The sequence below is a fragment of the Hydractinia symbiolongicarpus genome, chromosome 1 (genome assembly GCF_029227915.1).
Source record: "Hydractinia symbiolongicarpus strain clone_291-10 chromosome 1, HSymV2.1, whole genome shotgun sequence".
NCBI lineage: Eukaryota > Metazoa > Cnidaria > Hydrozoa > Anthoathecata > Hydractiniidae > Hydractinia > Hydractinia symbiolongicarpus.
The window spans coordinates 27,680,021-27,695,365 of NC_079875.1; the positions used below are offsets into that span (position 1 = coordinate 27,680,021).

At 41.0% G+C, this 15,345-nt stretch overlaps 42 non-coding genes across 42 annotated transcripts; all 42 read left to right on the forward strand.

Annotated features, from left to right (window-relative positions):
• The first annotated feature begins 191 nt into the window (after positions 1-191).
• Trnaw-cca (transfer RNA tryptophan (anticodon CCA)) lies at positions 192-263 on the forward strand. Its single transcript has one exon. It is a non-coding gene; the product is annotated as a tRNA-Trp (tRNA).
• Positions 264-462: 199 nt separating this feature from the next.
• Trnap-ugg (transfer RNA proline (anticodon UGG)) lies at positions 463-534 on the forward strand. The gene has a single exon. It is a non-coding gene; the product is annotated as a tRNA-Pro (tRNA).
• Positions 535-615: 81 nt separating this feature from the next.
• Trnaw-cca (transfer RNA tryptophan (anticodon CCA)) lies at positions 616-699 on the forward strand. The gene has a single exon. It is a non-coding gene; the product is annotated as a tRNA-Trp (tRNA).
• A 103-nt stretch (positions 700-802) lies between these two features.
• Positions 803-874, forward strand: Trnaw-cca (transfer RNA tryptophan (anticodon CCA)). Its single transcript has one exon. It is a non-coding gene; the product is annotated as a tRNA-Trp (tRNA).
• A 653-nt stretch (positions 875-1,527) lies between these two features.
• Trnaw-cca (transfer RNA tryptophan (anticodon CCA)) lies at positions 1,528-1,604 on the forward strand. Its single transcript has one exon. It is a non-coding gene; the product is annotated as a tRNA-Trp (tRNA).
• Positions 1,605-1,805: 201 nt separating this feature from the next.
• On the forward strand, positions 1,806-1,877 carry Trnap-ugg (transfer RNA proline (anticodon UGG)). The gene has a single exon. It is a non-coding gene; the product is annotated as a tRNA-Pro (tRNA).
• A 416-nt stretch (positions 1,878-2,293) lies between these two features.
• Trnaw-cca (transfer RNA tryptophan (anticodon CCA)) lies at positions 2,294-2,365 on the forward strand. The gene has a single exon. It is a non-coding gene; the product is annotated as a tRNA-Trp (tRNA).
• Positions 2,366-2,564: 199 nt separating this feature from the next.
• On the forward strand, positions 2,565-2,636 carry Trnap-ugg (transfer RNA proline (anticodon UGG)). The gene has a single exon. It is a non-coding gene; the product is annotated as a tRNA-Pro (tRNA).
• Positions 2,637-3,052: 416 nt separating this feature from the next.
• On the forward strand, positions 3,053-3,124 carry Trnaw-cca (transfer RNA tryptophan (anticodon CCA)). The gene has a single exon. It is a non-coding gene; the product is annotated as a tRNA-Trp (tRNA).
• A 201-nt stretch (positions 3,125-3,325) lies between these two features.
• Positions 3,326-3,397, forward strand: Trnap-ugg (transfer RNA proline (anticodon UGG)). Its single transcript has one exon. It is a non-coding gene; the product is annotated as a tRNA-Pro (tRNA).
• Positions 3,398-3,813: 416 nt separating this feature from the next.
• Trnaw-cca (transfer RNA tryptophan (anticodon CCA)) lies at positions 3,814-3,885 on the forward strand. Its single transcript has one exon. It is a non-coding gene; the product is annotated as a tRNA-Trp (tRNA).
• Positions 3,886-4,084: 199 nt separating this feature from the next.
• Positions 4,085-4,156, forward strand: Trnap-ugg (transfer RNA proline (anticodon UGG)). Its single transcript has one exon. It is a non-coding gene; the product is annotated as a tRNA-Pro (tRNA).
• A 416-nt stretch (positions 4,157-4,572) lies between these two features.
• On the forward strand, positions 4,573-4,644 carry Trnaw-cca (transfer RNA tryptophan (anticodon CCA)). The gene has a single exon. It is a non-coding gene; the product is annotated as a tRNA-Trp (tRNA).
• Positions 4,645-4,747: 103 nt separating this feature from the next.
• Trnaw-cca (transfer RNA tryptophan (anticodon CCA)) lies at positions 4,748-4,819 on the forward strand. Its single transcript has one exon. It is a non-coding gene; the product is annotated as a tRNA-Trp (tRNA).
• A 200-nt stretch (positions 4,820-5,019) lies between these two features.
• Trnap-ugg (transfer RNA proline (anticodon UGG)) lies at positions 5,020-5,091 on the forward strand. The gene has a single exon. It is a non-coding gene; the product is annotated as a tRNA-Pro (tRNA).
• A 416-nt stretch (positions 5,092-5,507) lies between these two features.
• Trnaw-cca (transfer RNA tryptophan (anticodon CCA)) lies at positions 5,508-5,579 on the forward strand. Its single transcript has one exon. It is a non-coding gene; the product is annotated as a tRNA-Trp (tRNA).
• A 199-nt stretch (positions 5,580-5,778) lies between these two features.
• Positions 5,779-5,850, forward strand: Trnap-ugg (transfer RNA proline (anticodon UGG)). The gene has a single exon. It is a non-coding gene; the product is annotated as a tRNA-Pro (tRNA).
• A 416-nt stretch (positions 5,851-6,266) lies between these two features.
• Trnaw-cca (transfer RNA tryptophan (anticodon CCA)) lies at positions 6,267-6,338 on the forward strand. Its single transcript has one exon. It is a non-coding gene; the product is annotated as a tRNA-Trp (tRNA).
• Positions 6,339-6,441: 103 nt separating this feature from the next.
• Trnaw-cca (transfer RNA tryptophan (anticodon CCA)) lies at positions 6,442-6,513 on the forward strand. Its single transcript has one exon. It is a non-coding gene; the product is annotated as a tRNA-Trp (tRNA).
• A 200-nt stretch (positions 6,514-6,713) lies between these two features.
• Positions 6,714-6,785, forward strand: Trnap-ugg (transfer RNA proline (anticodon UGG)). The gene has a single exon. It is a non-coding gene; the product is annotated as a tRNA-Pro (tRNA).
• A 416-nt stretch (positions 6,786-7,201) lies between these two features.
• Positions 7,202-7,273, forward strand: Trnaw-cca (transfer RNA tryptophan (anticodon CCA)). The gene has a single exon. It is a non-coding gene; the product is annotated as a tRNA-Trp (tRNA).
• A 103-nt stretch (positions 7,274-7,376) lies between these two features.
• Positions 7,377-7,448, forward strand: Trnaw-cca (transfer RNA tryptophan (anticodon CCA)). The gene has a single exon. It is a non-coding gene; the product is annotated as a tRNA-Trp (tRNA).
• A 200-nt stretch (positions 7,449-7,648) lies between these two features.
• Positions 7,649-7,720, forward strand: Trnap-ugg (transfer RNA proline (anticodon UGG)). The gene has a single exon. It is a non-coding gene; the product is annotated as a tRNA-Pro (tRNA).
• Positions 7,721-8,137: 417 nt separating this feature from the next.
• Trnaw-cca (transfer RNA tryptophan (anticodon CCA)) lies at positions 8,138-8,209 on the forward strand. Its single transcript has one exon. It is a non-coding gene; the product is annotated as a tRNA-Trp (tRNA).
• A 103-nt stretch (positions 8,210-8,312) lies between these two features.
• Positions 8,313-8,384, forward strand: Trnaw-cca (transfer RNA tryptophan (anticodon CCA)). Its single transcript has one exon. It is a non-coding gene; the product is annotated as a tRNA-Trp (tRNA).
• Positions 8,385-8,584: 200 nt separating this feature from the next.
• Trnap-ugg (transfer RNA proline (anticodon UGG)) lies at positions 8,585-8,656 on the forward strand. Its single transcript has one exon. It is a non-coding gene; the product is annotated as a tRNA-Pro (tRNA).
• A 417-nt stretch (positions 8,657-9,073) lies between these two features.
• On the forward strand, positions 9,074-9,145 carry Trnaw-cca (transfer RNA tryptophan (anticodon CCA)). Its single transcript has one exon. It is a non-coding gene; the product is annotated as a tRNA-Trp (tRNA).
• A 200-nt stretch (positions 9,146-9,345) lies between these two features.
• On the forward strand, positions 9,346-9,417 carry Trnap-ugg (transfer RNA proline (anticodon UGG)). Its single transcript has one exon. It is a non-coding gene; the product is annotated as a tRNA-Pro (tRNA).
• A 417-nt stretch (positions 9,418-9,834) lies between these two features.
• Positions 9,835-9,906, forward strand: Trnaw-cca (transfer RNA tryptophan (anticodon CCA)). Its single transcript has one exon. It is a non-coding gene; the product is annotated as a tRNA-Trp (tRNA).
• Positions 9,907-10,105: 199 nt separating this feature from the next.
• On the forward strand, positions 10,106-10,177 carry Trnap-ugg (transfer RNA proline (anticodon UGG)). The gene has a single exon. It is a non-coding gene; the product is annotated as a tRNA-Pro (tRNA).
• A 416-nt stretch (positions 10,178-10,593) lies between these two features.
• Trnaw-cca (transfer RNA tryptophan (anticodon CCA)) lies at positions 10,594-10,665 on the forward strand. The gene has a single exon. It is a non-coding gene; the product is annotated as a tRNA-Trp (tRNA).
• A 199-nt stretch (positions 10,666-10,864) lies between these two features.
• On the forward strand, positions 10,865-10,936 carry Trnap-ugg (transfer RNA proline (anticodon UGG)). The gene has a single exon. It is a non-coding gene; the product is annotated as a tRNA-Pro (tRNA).
• Positions 10,937-11,352: 416 nt separating this feature from the next.
• Positions 11,353-11,424, forward strand: Trnaw-cca (transfer RNA tryptophan (anticodon CCA)). Its single transcript has one exon. It is a non-coding gene; the product is annotated as a tRNA-Trp (tRNA).
• Positions 11,425-12,113: 689 nt separating this feature from the next.
• Trnaw-cca (transfer RNA tryptophan (anticodon CCA)) lies at positions 12,114-12,185 on the forward strand. The gene has a single exon. It is a non-coding gene; the product is annotated as a tRNA-Trp (tRNA).
• Positions 12,186-12,384: 199 nt separating this feature from the next.
• Trnap-ugg (transfer RNA proline (anticodon UGG)) lies at positions 12,385-12,456 on the forward strand. Its single transcript has one exon. It is a non-coding gene; the product is annotated as a tRNA-Pro (tRNA).
• Positions 12,457-12,873: 417 nt separating this feature from the next.
• Trnaw-cca (transfer RNA tryptophan (anticodon CCA)) lies at positions 12,874-12,945 on the forward strand. The gene has a single exon. It is a non-coding gene; the product is annotated as a tRNA-Trp (tRNA).
• Positions 12,946-13,144: 199 nt separating this feature from the next.
• Trnap-ugg (transfer RNA proline (anticodon UGG)) lies at positions 13,145-13,216 on the forward strand. Its single transcript has one exon. It is a non-coding gene; the product is annotated as a tRNA-Pro (tRNA).
• A 416-nt stretch (positions 13,217-13,632) lies between these two features.
• On the forward strand, positions 13,633-13,704 carry Trnaw-cca (transfer RNA tryptophan (anticodon CCA)). The gene has a single exon. It is a non-coding gene; the product is annotated as a tRNA-Trp (tRNA).
• Positions 13,705-13,903: 199 nt separating this feature from the next.
• Positions 13,904-13,975, forward strand: Trnap-ugg (transfer RNA proline (anticodon UGG)). Its single transcript has one exon. It is a non-coding gene; the product is annotated as a tRNA-Pro (tRNA).
• A 417-nt stretch (positions 13,976-14,392) lies between these two features.
• Positions 14,393-14,464, forward strand: Trnaw-cca (transfer RNA tryptophan (anticodon CCA)). Its single transcript has one exon. It is a non-coding gene; the product is annotated as a tRNA-Trp (tRNA).
• A 200-nt stretch (positions 14,465-14,664) lies between these two features.
• Positions 14,665-14,736, forward strand: Trnap-ugg (transfer RNA proline (anticodon UGG)). Its single transcript has one exon. It is a non-coding gene; the product is annotated as a tRNA-Pro (tRNA).
• A 417-nt stretch (positions 14,737-15,153) lies between these two features.
• Positions 15,154-15,230, forward strand: Trnaw-cca (transfer RNA tryptophan (anticodon CCA)). Its single transcript has one exon. It is a non-coding gene; the product is annotated as a tRNA-Trp (tRNA).
• The last annotated feature ends 115 nt before the right edge of the window (positions 15,231-15,345 follow it).

Here is a 15,345-nt window from a genome sequence, read left to right on the forward strand (position 1 = left end):
CTTTACTGCAGAGAACAAACCAAACTCGACTGAATCGCAAGTCTTGCCTTGAAGTTAAGAGTACTTACTTATTGTAGGTGTTATCACATGCGCCTAACATCCCTAACTTGCCTTTTGGATTCGGGTCAGGCACACATGTAGTAATAACTTAACTACTCTGGGTCCCAGTCTTACGCAGTTGTATAGCTACGGACTCTGTGGCGCAATGGTAGCGCGTCTGACTCCAGATCAGAAGGTTGCGTGTTCAATTCACGTCAGAGTCAGAAAAAACAGTATTAAAACATGGTTACAAAATAATAGTTCTTGAGTTAAGTAATTGTAAGAAGAAAATCTTGCTTCAGGTTGTGACTTCATTATTGCGTACTGAGGCTTTTTTTATATCCTTAGAGACAACGAAGACAGTCCCCATTTTTCCAAAGCCATTCCTAAGAGAACATTGTGACATGTTGCATGTGACATGGAGGCTCAATGGTCTAGTGGCATGATTCTCGCTTTGGGTGCGAGAGGTCCCGGGTTCAAATCTCGGTTGAGCCCTTTATTAAAGAGTTACTAATGTTAAAGATAGGGACTGTCTTCTTCGTCTCTATGGATATAATAAAATGCAAGGGACATAGAGGCTCAATGGTCTAGTCTGTGGCGCAATGGTAGCGCGTCTGACTCCAGATCAGAAGGTTGCGTGTTCAATTCACGTCAGAGTCAGAAAAAACAGTATTAAAACATGGTTACAAAATAATGGTTCTTGAGTGAAGTAGTTGTAAGAAGAAAATCTTGCTCCACGCTGTGACTGTTGTGAATGGCTACGGACTCTGTGGCGCAATGGTAGCGCGTCTGACTCCAGATCAGAAGGTTGCGTGTTCAATTCACGTCAGAGTCAGAAAAAACAGTATTAAAACATGGTTACAAAATAATGGTTCTTGAGTGAAGTAATTGTAAGAAGAAAATCTTGCTCCAGGTTGTGACTTCATTATTGCGTACTGAGGCTTTTTTTTATATCCTTAGAGACAACGAAGACAGTCCCTATTTTTCCAAAGCCATTCTTAATAGAACATTGTGACATGTTGCATGTGACATGGAGGCTCAATGGTCTAGTGGCAAATCCCGGTTGAGCCCAATATTAAAGTGTAACTAATGTTAAAGATAGGGACTGTCTTCTTCGTCTCTATGGATATAATAAAATTCACGGGACATAGAGGCTCAATGGTCTAGTGGCATGATTCTTGCTTTAGGTTCAAATCCCGGTTGAGCCCATTGTTGGAGTGTAACTAATGTTGTCAGTGCAATTTCCGCTTGTTTCATTTTTTACAAAGACACTCGAAATAGCTCATCCTTAATGCTCTTTACTGCAGAGAACAAACCAAACTCGTCTGAATCGCAAGTCTTGCCCTGAAGTTAAGAGTACTTCCTTATTTTAGGTGTTATCACATGCGCCTAACATCCCTAACGTGCCTTTTGGATTCGGGTCAGGTACACATGTAGTAATAACTTAAACTACTCTGGGTCCCAGTCTTACGCAGTTGTATAGCTACGGACTCTGTGGCGCAATAACTCTGTAGCGCGTCTGACTCCAGATCAGAAGGTTGCGTGTTCAATTCACGTCAGAGTCAGAAAAAACAGTATTAAAACATGGTTACAAAATAATAGTTCTTAAGTTAAGTAATTGTAAGAAGAAAATCTTGCTTCAGGTTGTGACTTCATTATTGCGTACTGAGGCTTTTTTTTATGTCCTTAGAGACAACGAAGACAGTCCCTATTTTTTCCAAATCCATTCTTAATAGAACATTGTGACATGTTGCATGTGACATGGAGGCTCAATGGTCTAGTGGCATGATTCTCGCTTTGGGTGCGAGAGGTCCCGGGTTCAAATCTCGGTTGAGCCCTTTATTAAAGAGTAACTAATGTTAAAGATAGGGACTGTCTTCTTCGTCTCTATGGATATAATAAAATGCAAGGGACATAGAGGCTCAATGGTCTAGTGGCATGATTTTTGCTTTAGGTTCAAATCCCGGTTGAGCCCATTGTTGGAGTGTAACTAATGTTGTCAGTGCAATTTCCGCTTGTTTCATTTTTTACAAAGACACTCGAAATAGCACATCCTTAATGCTATTTATTGAAGAGAACAAACCAAACTCGACTGAATCGCAAGTCTTGCCTTGAAGTTAAGAGTACTTACTTATTGTAGGTGTTATCACATGCGCCTAACATCCCTAACGTGCCTTTTGGATTCGGGTCAGGCACACATGTAGTAATAACTTAACTACTCTGGGTCCCAGTCTTACGCAGTTGTATAGCTACGGACTCTGTGGCGCAATGGTAGCTCGTCTGACTCCAGATCAGAAGGTTGCGTGTTCAATTCACGTCAGAGTCAGAAAAAACAGTATTAAAACATGGTTACAAAATAATAGTTCTTGAGTTAAGTAATTGTAAGAAGAAAATCTTGCTTCAGGTTGTGACTTCATTATTGCGTACTGAGGCTTTTTTTATATCCTTAGAGACAACGAAGACAGTCCCCATTTTTCCAAAGCCATTCCTAAGAGAACATTGTGACATGTTGCATGTGACATGGAGGCTCAATGGTCTAGTGGCATGATTCTCGCTTTGGGTGCGAGAGGTCCCGGGTTCAAATCCCGGTTGAGCCCTTTATTAAAGAGTTACTAATGTTAAAGATAGGGACTGTCTTCTTCGTCTCTATGGATATAATAAAATGCAAGGGACATAGAGGCTCAATGGTCTAGTGGCATGATTCTTGCTTTAGGTTCAAATCCCGGTTGAGCCCATTGTTGGAGTGTAACTAATGTTGTCAGTGCAATTTCCGCTTGTTTCATTTTTTACAAAGACACTCGAAATAGCACATCCTTAATGCTATTTACTGAAGAGAACAAACCAAACTCGACTGAATCGCAAGTCTTGCCCTGAAGTTAAGAGTACTTCCTTATTGTAGGTGTTATAACATGCGCCTAACATCCCTAACGTGCCTTTTGGATTCGGGTCAGGCACACATGTAGTAATAACTTAACTACTCTGGGTCCCAGTCTTACGCAGTTGTATAGCCACGGACTCTGTGGCGCAATGGTAGCGCGTCTGACTCCAGATCAGAAGGTTGCGTGTTCAATTCACGTCAGAGTCAGAAAAAACAGTATTAAAACATGGTTACAAAATAATAGTTCTTAAGTTAAGTAATTGTAAGAAGAAAATCTTGCTTCAGGTTGTGACTTCATTATTGCGTACTGAGGCTTTTTTTTATGTCCTTAGAGACAACGAAGACAGTCCCTATTTTTTCCAAATCCATTCTTAATAGAACATTGTGACATGTTGCATGTGACATGGAGGCTCAATGGTCTAGTGGCATGATTCTCGCTTTGGGTGCGAGAGGTCCCGGGTTCAAATCTCGGTTGAGCCCTTTATTAAAGAGTAACTAATGTTAAAGATAGGGACTGTCTTCTTCGTCTCTATGGATATAATAAAATGCAAGGGACATAGAGGCTCAATGGTCTAGTGGCATGATTTTTGCTTTAGGTTCAAATCCCGGTTGAGCCCATTGTTGGAGTGTAACTAATGTTGTCAGTGCAATTTCCGCTTGTTTCATTTTTTACAAAGACACTCGAAATAGCACATCCTTAATGCTATTTATTGAAGAGAACAAACCAAACTCGACTGAATCGCAAGTCTTGCCTTGAAGTTAAGAGTACTTACTTATTGTAGGTGTTATCACATGCGCCTAACATCCCTAACGTGCCTTTTGGATTCGGGTCAGGCACACATGTAGTAATAACTTAACTACTCTGGGTCCCAGTCTTACGCAGTTGTATAGCTACGGACTCTGTGGCGCAATGGTAGCTCGTCTGACTCCAGATCAGAAGGTTGCGTGTTCAATTCACGTCAGAGTCAGAAAAAACAGTATTAAAACATGGTTACAAAATAATAGTTCTTGAGTTAAGTAATTGTAAGAAGAAAATCTTGCTTCAGGTTGTGACTTCATTATTGCGTACTGAGGCTTTTTTTATATCCTTAGAGACAACGAAGACAGTCCCCATTTTTCCAAAGCCATTCCTAAGAGAACATTGTGACATGTTGCATGTGACATGGAGGCTCAATGGTCTAGTGGCATGATTCTCGCTTTGGGTGCGAGAGGTCCCGGGTTCAAATCCCGGTTGAGCCCTTTATTAAAGAGTTACTAATGTTAAAGATAGGGACTGTCTTCTTCGTCTCTATGGATATAATAAAATGCAAGGGACATAGAGGCTCAATGGTCTAGTGGCATGATTCTTGCTTTAGGTTCAAATCCCGGTTGAGCCCATTGTTGGAGTGTAACTAATGTTGTCAGTGCAATTTCCGCTTGTTTCATTTTTTACAAAGACACTCGAAATAGCACATCCTTAATGCTATTTACTGAAGAGAACAAACCAAACTCGACTGAATCGCAAGTCTTGCCCTGAAGTTAAGAGTACTTCCTTATTGTAGGTGTTATAACATGCGCCTAACATCCCTAACGTGCCTTTTGGATTCGGGTCAGGCACACATGTAGTAATAACTTAACTACTCTGGGTCCCAGTCTTACGCAGTTGTATAGCCACGGACTCTGTGGCGCAATGGTAGCGCGTCTGACTCCAGATCAGAAGGTTGCGTGTTCAATTCACGTCAGAGTTAGAAAAAACAGTATTAAAACATGGTTACAAAATAATGGTTCTTGAGTGAAGTAGTTGTAAGAAGAAAATCTTGCTCCACGCTGTGACTGTTGTGAATGGCTACGGACTCTGTGGCGCAATGGTAGCGCGTCTGACTCCAGATCAGAAGGTTGCGTGTTCAATTCACGTCAGAGTCAGAAAAAACAGTATTAAAACATGGTTACAAAATAATAGTTCTTAAGTTAAGTAATTGTAAGAAGAAAATCTTGCTTCAGGTTGTGACTTCATTATTGCGTACTGATGCTTTTTTTTATGTCCTTAGAGACAACGAAGACAGTCCCTATTTTTCCAAATCCATTCTTAATAGAACATTGTGACATGTTGCATGTGACATGGAGGCTCAATGGTCTAGTGGCATGATTCTCGCTTTGGGTGCGAGAGGTCCCGGGTTCAAATCTCGGTTGAGCCCCTAATTAAAGAGTAACTAATGTTAAAGATAGGGACTGTCTTCTTCGTCTCTATGGATATAATAAAATGCAAGGGACATAGAGGCTCAATGGTCTAGTGGCATGATTCTTGCTTTAGGTTCAAATCCCGGTTGAGCCCATTGTTGGAGTGTAACTAATGTTGTCAGTGCAATTTCCGCTTGTTTCATTTTTTACAAAGACACTCGAAATAGCACATTCTTAATGCTATTTACTGAAGAGAACAAACCAAACTCGACTGAATCGCAAGTCTTGCCCTGAAGTTAAGAGTACTTCCTTATTGTAGGTGTTATCACATGCGCCTAACATCCCTAACGTGCCTTTTGGATTCGGGTCAGGCACACATGTAGTAATAACTTAACTACTCTGTGTCCCAGTCTTACGCAGTTGTATAGCCACGGACTCTGTGGCGCAATGGTAGCGCGTCTGACTCCAGATCAGAAGGTTGCGTGTTCAATTCACGTCAGAGTCAGAAAAAACAGTATTAAAACATGGTTACAAAATAATGGTTCTTGAGTGAAGTAATTGTAAGAAGAAAATCTTGCTCGAAGTTGTGACTTCATTATTGCGTACTGAGGCTTTTTTTATATCCTTAGAGACAACGAAGACAGTCCCCATTTTTCCAAAGCCATTCCTAAGAGAACATTGTGACATGTTGCATGTGACATGGAGGCTCAATGGTCTAGTGGCATGATTCTCGCTTTGGGTGCGAGAGGTCCCGGGTTCAAATCCCGGTTGAGCCCTTTATTAAAGAGTAACTAGTGTTAAAGATAGGGACTGTCTTCTTCGTCTCTATGGATATAATAAAATGCAAGGGACATGGAGGCTCAATGGTCTAGTGGCATGATTCTTGCTTTAGGTTCAAATCCCGGTTGAGCCCATTGTTGGAGTGTAACTAATGTTGTCAGTGCAATTTCCGCTCGTTTCATTTTTTACAAAGACACTCGAAATAGCACATCCTTAATGCTATTTACTGAAGAGAACAAACCAAACTCCACTGAATCGCAAGTGTTGCCCTGAAGTTAAGAGTACTTCCTTATTGTAGGTGTTATCACATGCGCCTAACATCCCTAACGTGCCTTTTGGATTCGGGTCAGGCACACATGTAGTAATAACTTAACTACTCTGGGTCCCAGTCTTATGCAGTTGTATAGCAACGGACTCTGTGGCGCAATGGTAGCGCGTCTGACTCCAGATCAGAAGGTTGCGTGTTCAATTCACGTCAGAGTCAGAAAAAACAGTATTAAAACATGGTTACAAAATAATGGTTCTTGAGTGAAGTAGTTGTAAGAAGAAAATCTTGCTCCACGCTGTGACTGTTGTGAATGGCTACGGACTCTGTGGCGCAATGGTAGCGCGTCTGACTCCAGATCAGAAGGTTGCGTGTTCAATTCACGTCAGAGTCAGAAAAAACAGTATTAAAACAAGGTTACAAAATAATAGTTCTTGAGTTAAGTAATTGTAAGAAGAAAATCTTGCTTCAGGTTGTGACTTCATTATTGCGTACTGAGGCTTCTTTTTATATCCTTAGAGACAACGAAGACAGTCCCTATTTTTCCAAATCCATTCTTAATAGAACATTGTGACATGTTGCATGTGACATGGAGGCTCAATGGTCTAGTGGCATGATTCTCGCTTTGGGTGCGAGAGGTCCCGGGTTCAAATCCCGGTTGAGCCCTTTATTAAAGAGTAACTAGTGTTAAAGATAGGGACTGTCTTCTTCGTCTCTATGGATATAATAAAATGCAAGGGACATGGAGGCTCAATGGTCTAGTGGCATGATTCTTGCTTTAGGTTCAAATCCCGGTTGAGCCCATTGTTGGAGTGTAACTAATGTTGTCAGTGCAATTTCCGCTCGTTTCATTTTTTACAAAGACACTCGAAATAGCACATCCTTAATGCTATTTACTGAAGAGAACAAACCAAACTCCACTGAATCGCAAGTGTTGCCCTGAAGTTAAGAGTACTTCCTTATTGTAGGTGTTATCACATGCGCCTAACATCCCTAACGTGCCTTTTGGATTCGGGTCAGGCACACATGTAGTAATAACTTAACTACTCTGGGTCCCAGTCTTATGCAGTTGTATAGCAACGGACTCTGTGGCGCAATGGTAGCGCGTCTGACTCCAGATCAGAAGGTTGCGTGTTCAATTCACGTCAGAGTCAGAAAAAACAGTATTAAAACATGGTTACAAAATAATGGTTCTTGAGTGAAGTAGTTGTAAGAAGAAAATCTTGCTCCACGCTGTGACTGTTGTGAATGGCTACGGACTCTGTGGCGCAATGGTAGCGCGTCTGACTCCAGATCAGAAGGTTGCGTGTTCAATTCACGTCAGAGTCAGAAAAAACAGTATTAAAACAAGGTTACAAAATAATAGTTCTTGAGTTAAGTAATTGTAAGAAGAAAATCTTGCTTCAGGTTGTGACTTCATTATTGCGTACTGAGGCTTTTTTTTATATCCTTAGAGACAACGAAGACAGTCCCTATTTTTCCAAATCCATTCTTAATAGAACATTGTGATATGTTGCAAATGACATGGAGGCTCAATGGTCTAGTGGCATGATTCTCGCTTTGGGTGCGAGAGGTCCCGGGTTCAAATCCCGGTTGAGCCCATTATTAAAGTGTAACTAATGTTAAAGATAGGGACTGTCTTCTTCGTCTCTATGGATATAATAAAATGCACGGGACATAGAGGCTCAATGGTCTAGTGGCATGATTCTTGCTTTAGGTTCAAATCCCAGTGAAGCCCATTGTTGGAGTGTAACTAATGTTGTCAGTGCAATTTCCGCTTGTTTCATTTTTTAGAAAGACACTCGAAATAGCACATCCTTAATGCTATTTACTGCAGAGAACAAACCAAACTAGACTGAATCGCAAGTCTTGCCCTGAAGTTAAGAGTACTTCCTTATTGTAGGTGTTATCACATGCGCCTAACATCCCTAACGTGCCTTTTGGATTCGGGTCAGGTACAAATGTAGTAATAACTTAAACTACTCTGGGTCCCAGTCTTATGCAGTTGTATAGCTACGGACTCTGTGGCGCAATGGTAGCGCGTCTGACTCCAGATCAAAAGGTTGCGTGTTCAATTCACGTCAGAGTCAGAAAAAACAGTATTAAAACATGGTTACAAAATAATGGTTCTTGAGTGAAGTAGTTGTAAGAAGAAAATCTTGCTCCACGCTGTGACTGTTGTGAATGGCTACGGACTCTGTGGCGCAATGGTAGCGCGTCTGACTCCAGATCAGAAGGTTGCGTGTTCAATTCACGTCAGAGTCAGAAAAAACAGTATTAAAACAAGGTTACAAAATAATAGTTCTTGAGTTAAGTAATTGTAAGAAGAAAATCTTGCTTCAGGTTGTGACTTCATTATTGCGTACTGAGGCTTCTTTTTATATCCTTAGAGACAACGAAGACAGTCCCTATTTTTCCAAATCCATTCTTAATAGAACATTGTGACATGTTGCATGTGACATGGAGGCTCAATGGTCTAGTGGCATGATTCTCGCTTTGGGTGCGAGAGGTCCCGGGTTCAAATCCCGGTTGAGCCCATTATTAAAGTGTAACTAATGTTAAAGATAGGGACTGTCTTCTTCGTCTCTATGGATATAATAAAATGCACGGGACATAGAGGCTCAATGGTCTAGTGGCATGATTCTTGCTTTAGGTTCAAATCCCGGTTGAGCCCATTGTTGGAGTGTAACTAATGTTGTCAGTGCAATTTCCGCTTGTTTCATTTTTTACAAAGACACTCGAAATAGCTCATCCTTAATGCTCTTTACTGCAGAGAACAAACCAAAGTCGTCTGAATCGCAAGTCTTGCCCTGAAGTTAAGAGTACTTCCTTATTTTAGGTGTTATCACATGCGCCTAACATCCCTAACGTGCCTTTTGGATTCGGGTCAGGTACACATGTAGTAATAACTTAAACTACTCTGGGTCCCAGTCTTACGCAGTTGTATAGCTACGGACTCTGTGGCGCAATGGTAGCGCGTCTGACTCCAGATCAGAAGGTTGCGTGTTCAATTCACGTCAGAGTCAGAAAAAACAGTATTAAAACAAGGTTACAAAATAATAGTTCTTGAGTTAAGTAATTGTAAGAAGAAAATCTTGCTTCAGGTTGTGACTTCATTATTGCGTACTGAGGCTTTTTTTTATATCCTTAGAGACAACGAAGACAGTCCCTATTTTTCCAAATCCATTCTTAATAGAACATTGTGATATGTTGCATATGACATGGAGGCTCAATGGTCTAGTGGCATCATTCTCGCTTTGGGTGCGAGAGGTCCCGGGTTCAAATCCCGGTTGAGCCCATTATTAAAGTGTAACTAATGTTAAAGATAGGGACTGTCTTCTTCGTCTCTATGGATATAATAAAATGCACGGGACATAGAGGCTCAATGGTCTAGTGGCATGATTCTTGCTTTAGGTTCAAATCCCAGTGAAGCCCATTGTTGGAGTGTAACTAATGTTGTCAGTGCAATTTCCGCTTGTTTCATTTTTTAGAAAGACACTCGAAATAGCACATCCTTAATGCTATTTACTGCAGAGAACAAACCAAACTAGACTGAATCGCAAGTCTTGCCCTGAAGTTAAGAGTACTTCCTTATTGTAGGTGTTATCACATGCGCCTAACATCCCTAACGTGCCTTTTGGATTCGGGTCAGGTACACATGTAGTAATAACTTAAACTACTCTGGGTCCCAGTCTTACGCAGTTGTATAGCTACGGACTCTGTGGCGCAATGGTAGCGCGTCTGACTCCAGATCAAAAGGTTGCGTGTTCAATTCACGTCAGAGTCAGACAAAACAGTATTAAAACATGGTTACAAAATAATGGTTCTTGAGTGAAGTAATTGTAAGACGAAAATCTTGCTCCAGGTTGTGACTTCAATATTGCGTACTGAGGCTTTTTTTATATCCTTAGAGACAACGAAGACAGTCCCTATTTTTCCAAAGCCAATCTTAATAGAATATTGTGACATGTTGCATGTGACATGGAGGCTCAATGGTCTAGTGGCATGATTCTCGCTTTGGGTGTGAGAGGTCCCGGGTTCAAATCCCGGTTGAGCCCATTACTAAAGTGTAACTAATGTTAAAGATAGGGACTGTCTTCTCGTCTCTATGGATATAATAAAATGCACGGGACATAGAGGCTCAATGGTCTAGTGGCATGATTCTTGCTTTAGGTTCAAATCCCGGTTGAGCCCATTGTTGGAGTGCAACTAATGTTGTCAGTGCAATTTCCGCTTGTTTCATTTTTTAGAAAGACACTCGAAATAGCACATCCTTAATGCTATTTACTGCAGAGAACAAACCAAACTAGACTGAATCGCAAGTCTTGCCCTGAAGTTAAGAGTACTTCCTTATTGTAGGTGTTATCACATGCGCCTAACATCCCTAACGTGCCTTTTGGATTCGGGTCAGGTACACATGTAGTAATAACTTAAACTACTCTGGGTCCCAGTCTTACGCAGTTGTATAGCTACGGACTCTGTGGCGCAATGGTAGCGCGTCTGACTCCAGATCAAAAGGTTGCGTGTTCAATTCACGTCAGAGTCAGACAAAACAGTATTAAAACATGGTTACAAAATAATGGTTCTTGAGTGAAGTAATTGTAAGAAGAAAATCTTGCTCCAGGTTGTGACTTCATTATTGCGTACTGAGGCTTTTTTTATATCCTTAGAGACAACGAAGACAGTCCCTATTTTTCCAAAGCTATTCTTAATAGAATATTGTGACATGTTGCATGTGACATGGAGGCTCAATGGTCTAGTGGCATGATTCTCGCTTTGGGTGTGAGAGGTCCCGGGTTCAAATCCCGGTTGAGCCCATTACTAAAGTGTAACTAATGTTAAAGATAGGGACTGTCTTCTCGTCTCTATGGATATAATAAAATGCACGGGACATAGAGGCTCAATGGTCTAGTGGCATGATTCTTGCTTTAGGTTCAAATCCCGGTTGAGCCCATTGTTGGAGTGCAACTAATGTTGTCAGTGCAATTTCCGCTTGTTTCATTTTTTACAAAGACACTCGAAATAGCACATCCTTAATGCTATTTACTGCAGAGAACAAACCAAAGTAGACTGAATCGCAAGTCTTCCCCTGAAGTTAAGAGTACTTCCTTATTGTAGATGTTATCACATGCGCCTAACATCCCTTACGTGCATTTTGGATTCGGGTCAGGCACACATGTAGTAATAACTTAAACTACTCTGGGTCCCAGTCTTACGCAGTTGTATAGCTACGGACTCTGTGGCGCAATGGTAGCGCGTCTGACTCCAGATCAGAAGGTTGCGTGTTCAATTCAAGTCAGAGTCAGAAGAAACAGTACTAAAACATGGTTACAAAATAATAGTTCTTGAGTGAAGTAATTGTAAGAAGAAAATCTTGCTTCAGGTTGTGACTTCATTATTGCGTACTGAGGCTGTTTTTTATATCCTTAGAGACAACGAAGACAGTCCCTATTTTTCCAAAGCCATTCTTAATAGAACATTGTGACATGTTGCATGTCACATGAAGGCTCAATGGTCTAGTGGCATGATTCTCGCTTTGGGTGCGAGAGGTCCCGTGGTCAAATCCCGGTTGAGCCCATTATTAAAGTGTAACTAATGTTAAAGATAGGGACTGTCTTCTTCGTCTCTATGGATATAATAAAATGCACGGGACATAGAGGCTCAATGGTCTAGTGGCATGATTCTTGCTTCAGGTTCAAATCCCGGTTGAGCTCATTGTTGGAGTGTAACTAATGTTGTCAGTGCAATTTCCGCTTGTTTCATTTTTTAGAAAGATACTCGAAATAGCACATCCTTAATGCTATTTACTGCAGAGAACAAACCAAAGTAGACTGAATCGCAAGTCTTCCCCTGAAGTTAAGAGTACTTCCTTATTGTAGATGTTATCACATGCGCCTAACATCCCTTACGTGCATTTTGGATTCGGGTCAGGCACACATGTAGTAATAACTTAAACTACTCTGGGTCCCAGTCTTACGCAGTTGTATAGCTACGGACTCTGTGGCGCAATGGTAGCGCGTCTGACTCCAGATCAGAAGGTTGCGTGTTCAATTCACGTCAGAGTCAGAAAAAACAGTATTAAAACAAGGTTACAAAATAATAGTTCTTGAGTTAAGTAATTGTAAGAAGAAAATCTTGCTTCAGGTTGTGACTTCATTATTGCGATTGAGGCTTTTTTTTATATCCTTAGAGACAACGAAGACAGTCCCTATTTTTCCAAATCCATTCTTAATAGAACATTGTGATATGTTGCATATGACATGGAGGCTCAATGGTCTAGTGGCATGATTCTCGCTTTGGGTGCGTGAGGTCCCGGGTTCAAATCCCGGTTGAGCCCATTATTAAAGTGTAACTAATGTTAAAGATAGGGACTGTCTTCTTCGTCTCTATGGATATAATAAAATGCACGGGACATAGAGGCTCAATGGTCTAGTGGCATGATTCTTGCTTTAGGTTCAAATCCCAGTGGAGCCCATTGTTGGAGTGTAACTAATGTTGTCAGTGCAATTTCCGCTTGTTTCATTTTTTAGAAAGACACTCGAAATAGCACATCCTTAATGCTATTTACTGCAGAGAACAAACCAAACTAGACTGAATCGCAAGTCTTGCCCTGAAGTTAAGAGTACTTCCTTATTGTAGGTGTTATCACATGCGCCTAACATCCCTAACGTGCCTTTTGGATTCGGGTCAGGTACACATGTAGTAATAACTTAAACTACTCTGGGTCCCAGTCTTACGCAGTTGTATAGCTACGGACTCTGTGGCGCAATGGTAGCGCGTCTGACTCCAGATCAGAAGGTTGCGTGTTCAATTCACGTCAGAGTCAGAAAAAACAGTATTAAAACAAGGTTACAAAATAATAATTCTTGAGTGAAGTAATTGTAAGAAGAAAATCTTGCTCCAGGTTGTGACTTCATTATTGCGTACTGAGGCTTTTTTTATATCCTTAGAGACAACGAAGACAGTCCCTATTTTTCCAAAGCCATTCTTAATAGAATATTGTGACATGTTGCATGTGACATGGAGGCTCAATGGTCTAGTGGCATGATTCTCGCTTTGGGTGCGAGAGGTCCCGGGTTCAAATCCCGGTTGAGCCCATTATTAAAGTGTAACTAATGTTAAAGATAGGGACTGTCTTCTCGTCTCTATGGATATAATAAAATGCACGGGACATAGAGGCTCAATGGTCTAGTGGCATGATTCTTGCTTCAGGTTCAAATCCCGGTTGAGCCCATTGTTGGAGTGTAACTAATGTTGTCAGTGCAATTTCCGCTTGTTTCATTTTTTAGAAAGACACTCGAAATAGCACATCCTTAATGCTATTTACTGCAGAGAACAAACCAAAGTAGACTGAATCGCAAGTCTTCCCCTGAAGTTAAGAGTACTTCCTTATTGTAGATGTTATCACATGCGCCTAACATCCCTTACGTGCATTTTGGATTCGGGTCAGGCACACATGTAGTAATAACTTAAACTACTCTGGGTCCCAGTCTTACGCAGTTGTATAGCTACGGACTCTGTGGCGCAATGGTAGCGCGTCTGACTCCAGATCAGAAGGTTGCGTGTTCAATTCACGTCAGAGTCAGAAAAAACAGTATTAAAACAAGGTTACAAAATAATAGTTCTTGAGTTAAGTAATTGTAAGAAGAAAATCTTGCTTCAGGTTGTGACTTCATTATTGCGATTGAGGCTTTTTTTTATATCCTTAGAGACAACGAAGACAGTCCCTATTTTTCCAAATCCATTCTTAATAGAACATTGTGATATGTTGCATATGACATGGAGGCTCAATGGTCTAGTGGCATGATTCTCGCTTTGGGTGCGTGAGGTCCCGGGTTCAAATCCCGGTTGAGCCCATTATTAAAGTGTAACTAATGTTAAAGATAGGGACTGTCTTCTTCGTCTCTATGGATATAATAAAATGCACGGGACATAGAGGCTCAATGGTCTAGTGGCATGATTCTTGCTTTAGGTTCAAATCCCAGTGGAGCCCATTGTTGGAGTGTAACTAATGTTGTCAGTGCAATTTCCGCTTGTTTCATTTTTTAGAAAGACACTCGAAATAGCACATCCTTAATGCTATTTACTGCAGAGAACAAACCAAACTAGACTGAATCGCAAGTCTTGCCCTGAAGTTAAGAGTACTTCCTTATTGTAGGTGTTATCACATGCGCCTAACATCCCTAACGTGCCTTTTGGATTCGGGTCAGGTACACATGTAGTAATAACTTAAACTACTCTGGGTCCCAGTCTTACGCAGTTGTATAGCTACGGACTCTGTGGCGCAATGGTAGCGCGTCTGACTCCAGATCAGAAGGTTGCGTGTTCAATTCACGTCAGAGTCAGAAAAAACAGTCTTAAAACATGGTTACAAAATAATGGTTCTTGAGTGAAGTAATTGTAAGAAGAAAATCTTGCTCCAGGTTGTGACTTCATTATTGCGTACTGAGGCTTTTTTTTATATCCTTAGAGACAACGAAGACAGTCCCTATTTTTCCAAAGCCATTCTTAATAGAACATTGTGACATGTTGCATGTGACATGGAGGCTCAATGGTCTAGTGGCATGATTCTCGCTTTGGGTGCGAGAGGTCCCGGGTTCAAATCCCGGTTGAGCCCAATATTAAAGTGTAACTAATGTTAAAGATAGGGACTGTCTTCTTCGTCTCTATGGATATAATAAAATGCACGGGACATAGAGGCTCAATGGTCTAGTGGCATGATTCTTGCTTTAGGTTCAAATCCCGGTTGAGCCCATTGTTGGAGTGTAACTAATGTTGTCAGTGCTATTTCCGCTTGTTTCATTTTTTACAAAGACACTCGAAATAGCTCATCCTTAATGCTCTTTACTGCAGAGAACAAACCAAACTCGTCTGAATCGCAAGTCTTGCCCTGAAGTTAAGAGTACTTCCTTATTTTAGGTGTTATCACATGCGCCTAACATCCCTAACGTGCCTTTTGGATTCGGGTCAGGTACACATGTAGTAATAACTTAAACTACTCTGGGTCCCAGTCTTACGCAGTTGTATAGCTACGGACTCTGTGGCGCAATAACTCTGTAGCGCGTCTGACTCCAGATCAGAAGGTTGCGTGTTCAATTCACGTCAGAGTCAGAAAAAACAGTATTAAAACATGGTTACAAAATAATAGTTCTTGAGTTAAGTAATTGTAAGAAGAAAATCTTGCTTCAGGTTGTGACTTCATTATTGCGTACTGAGGCTTTTTTTA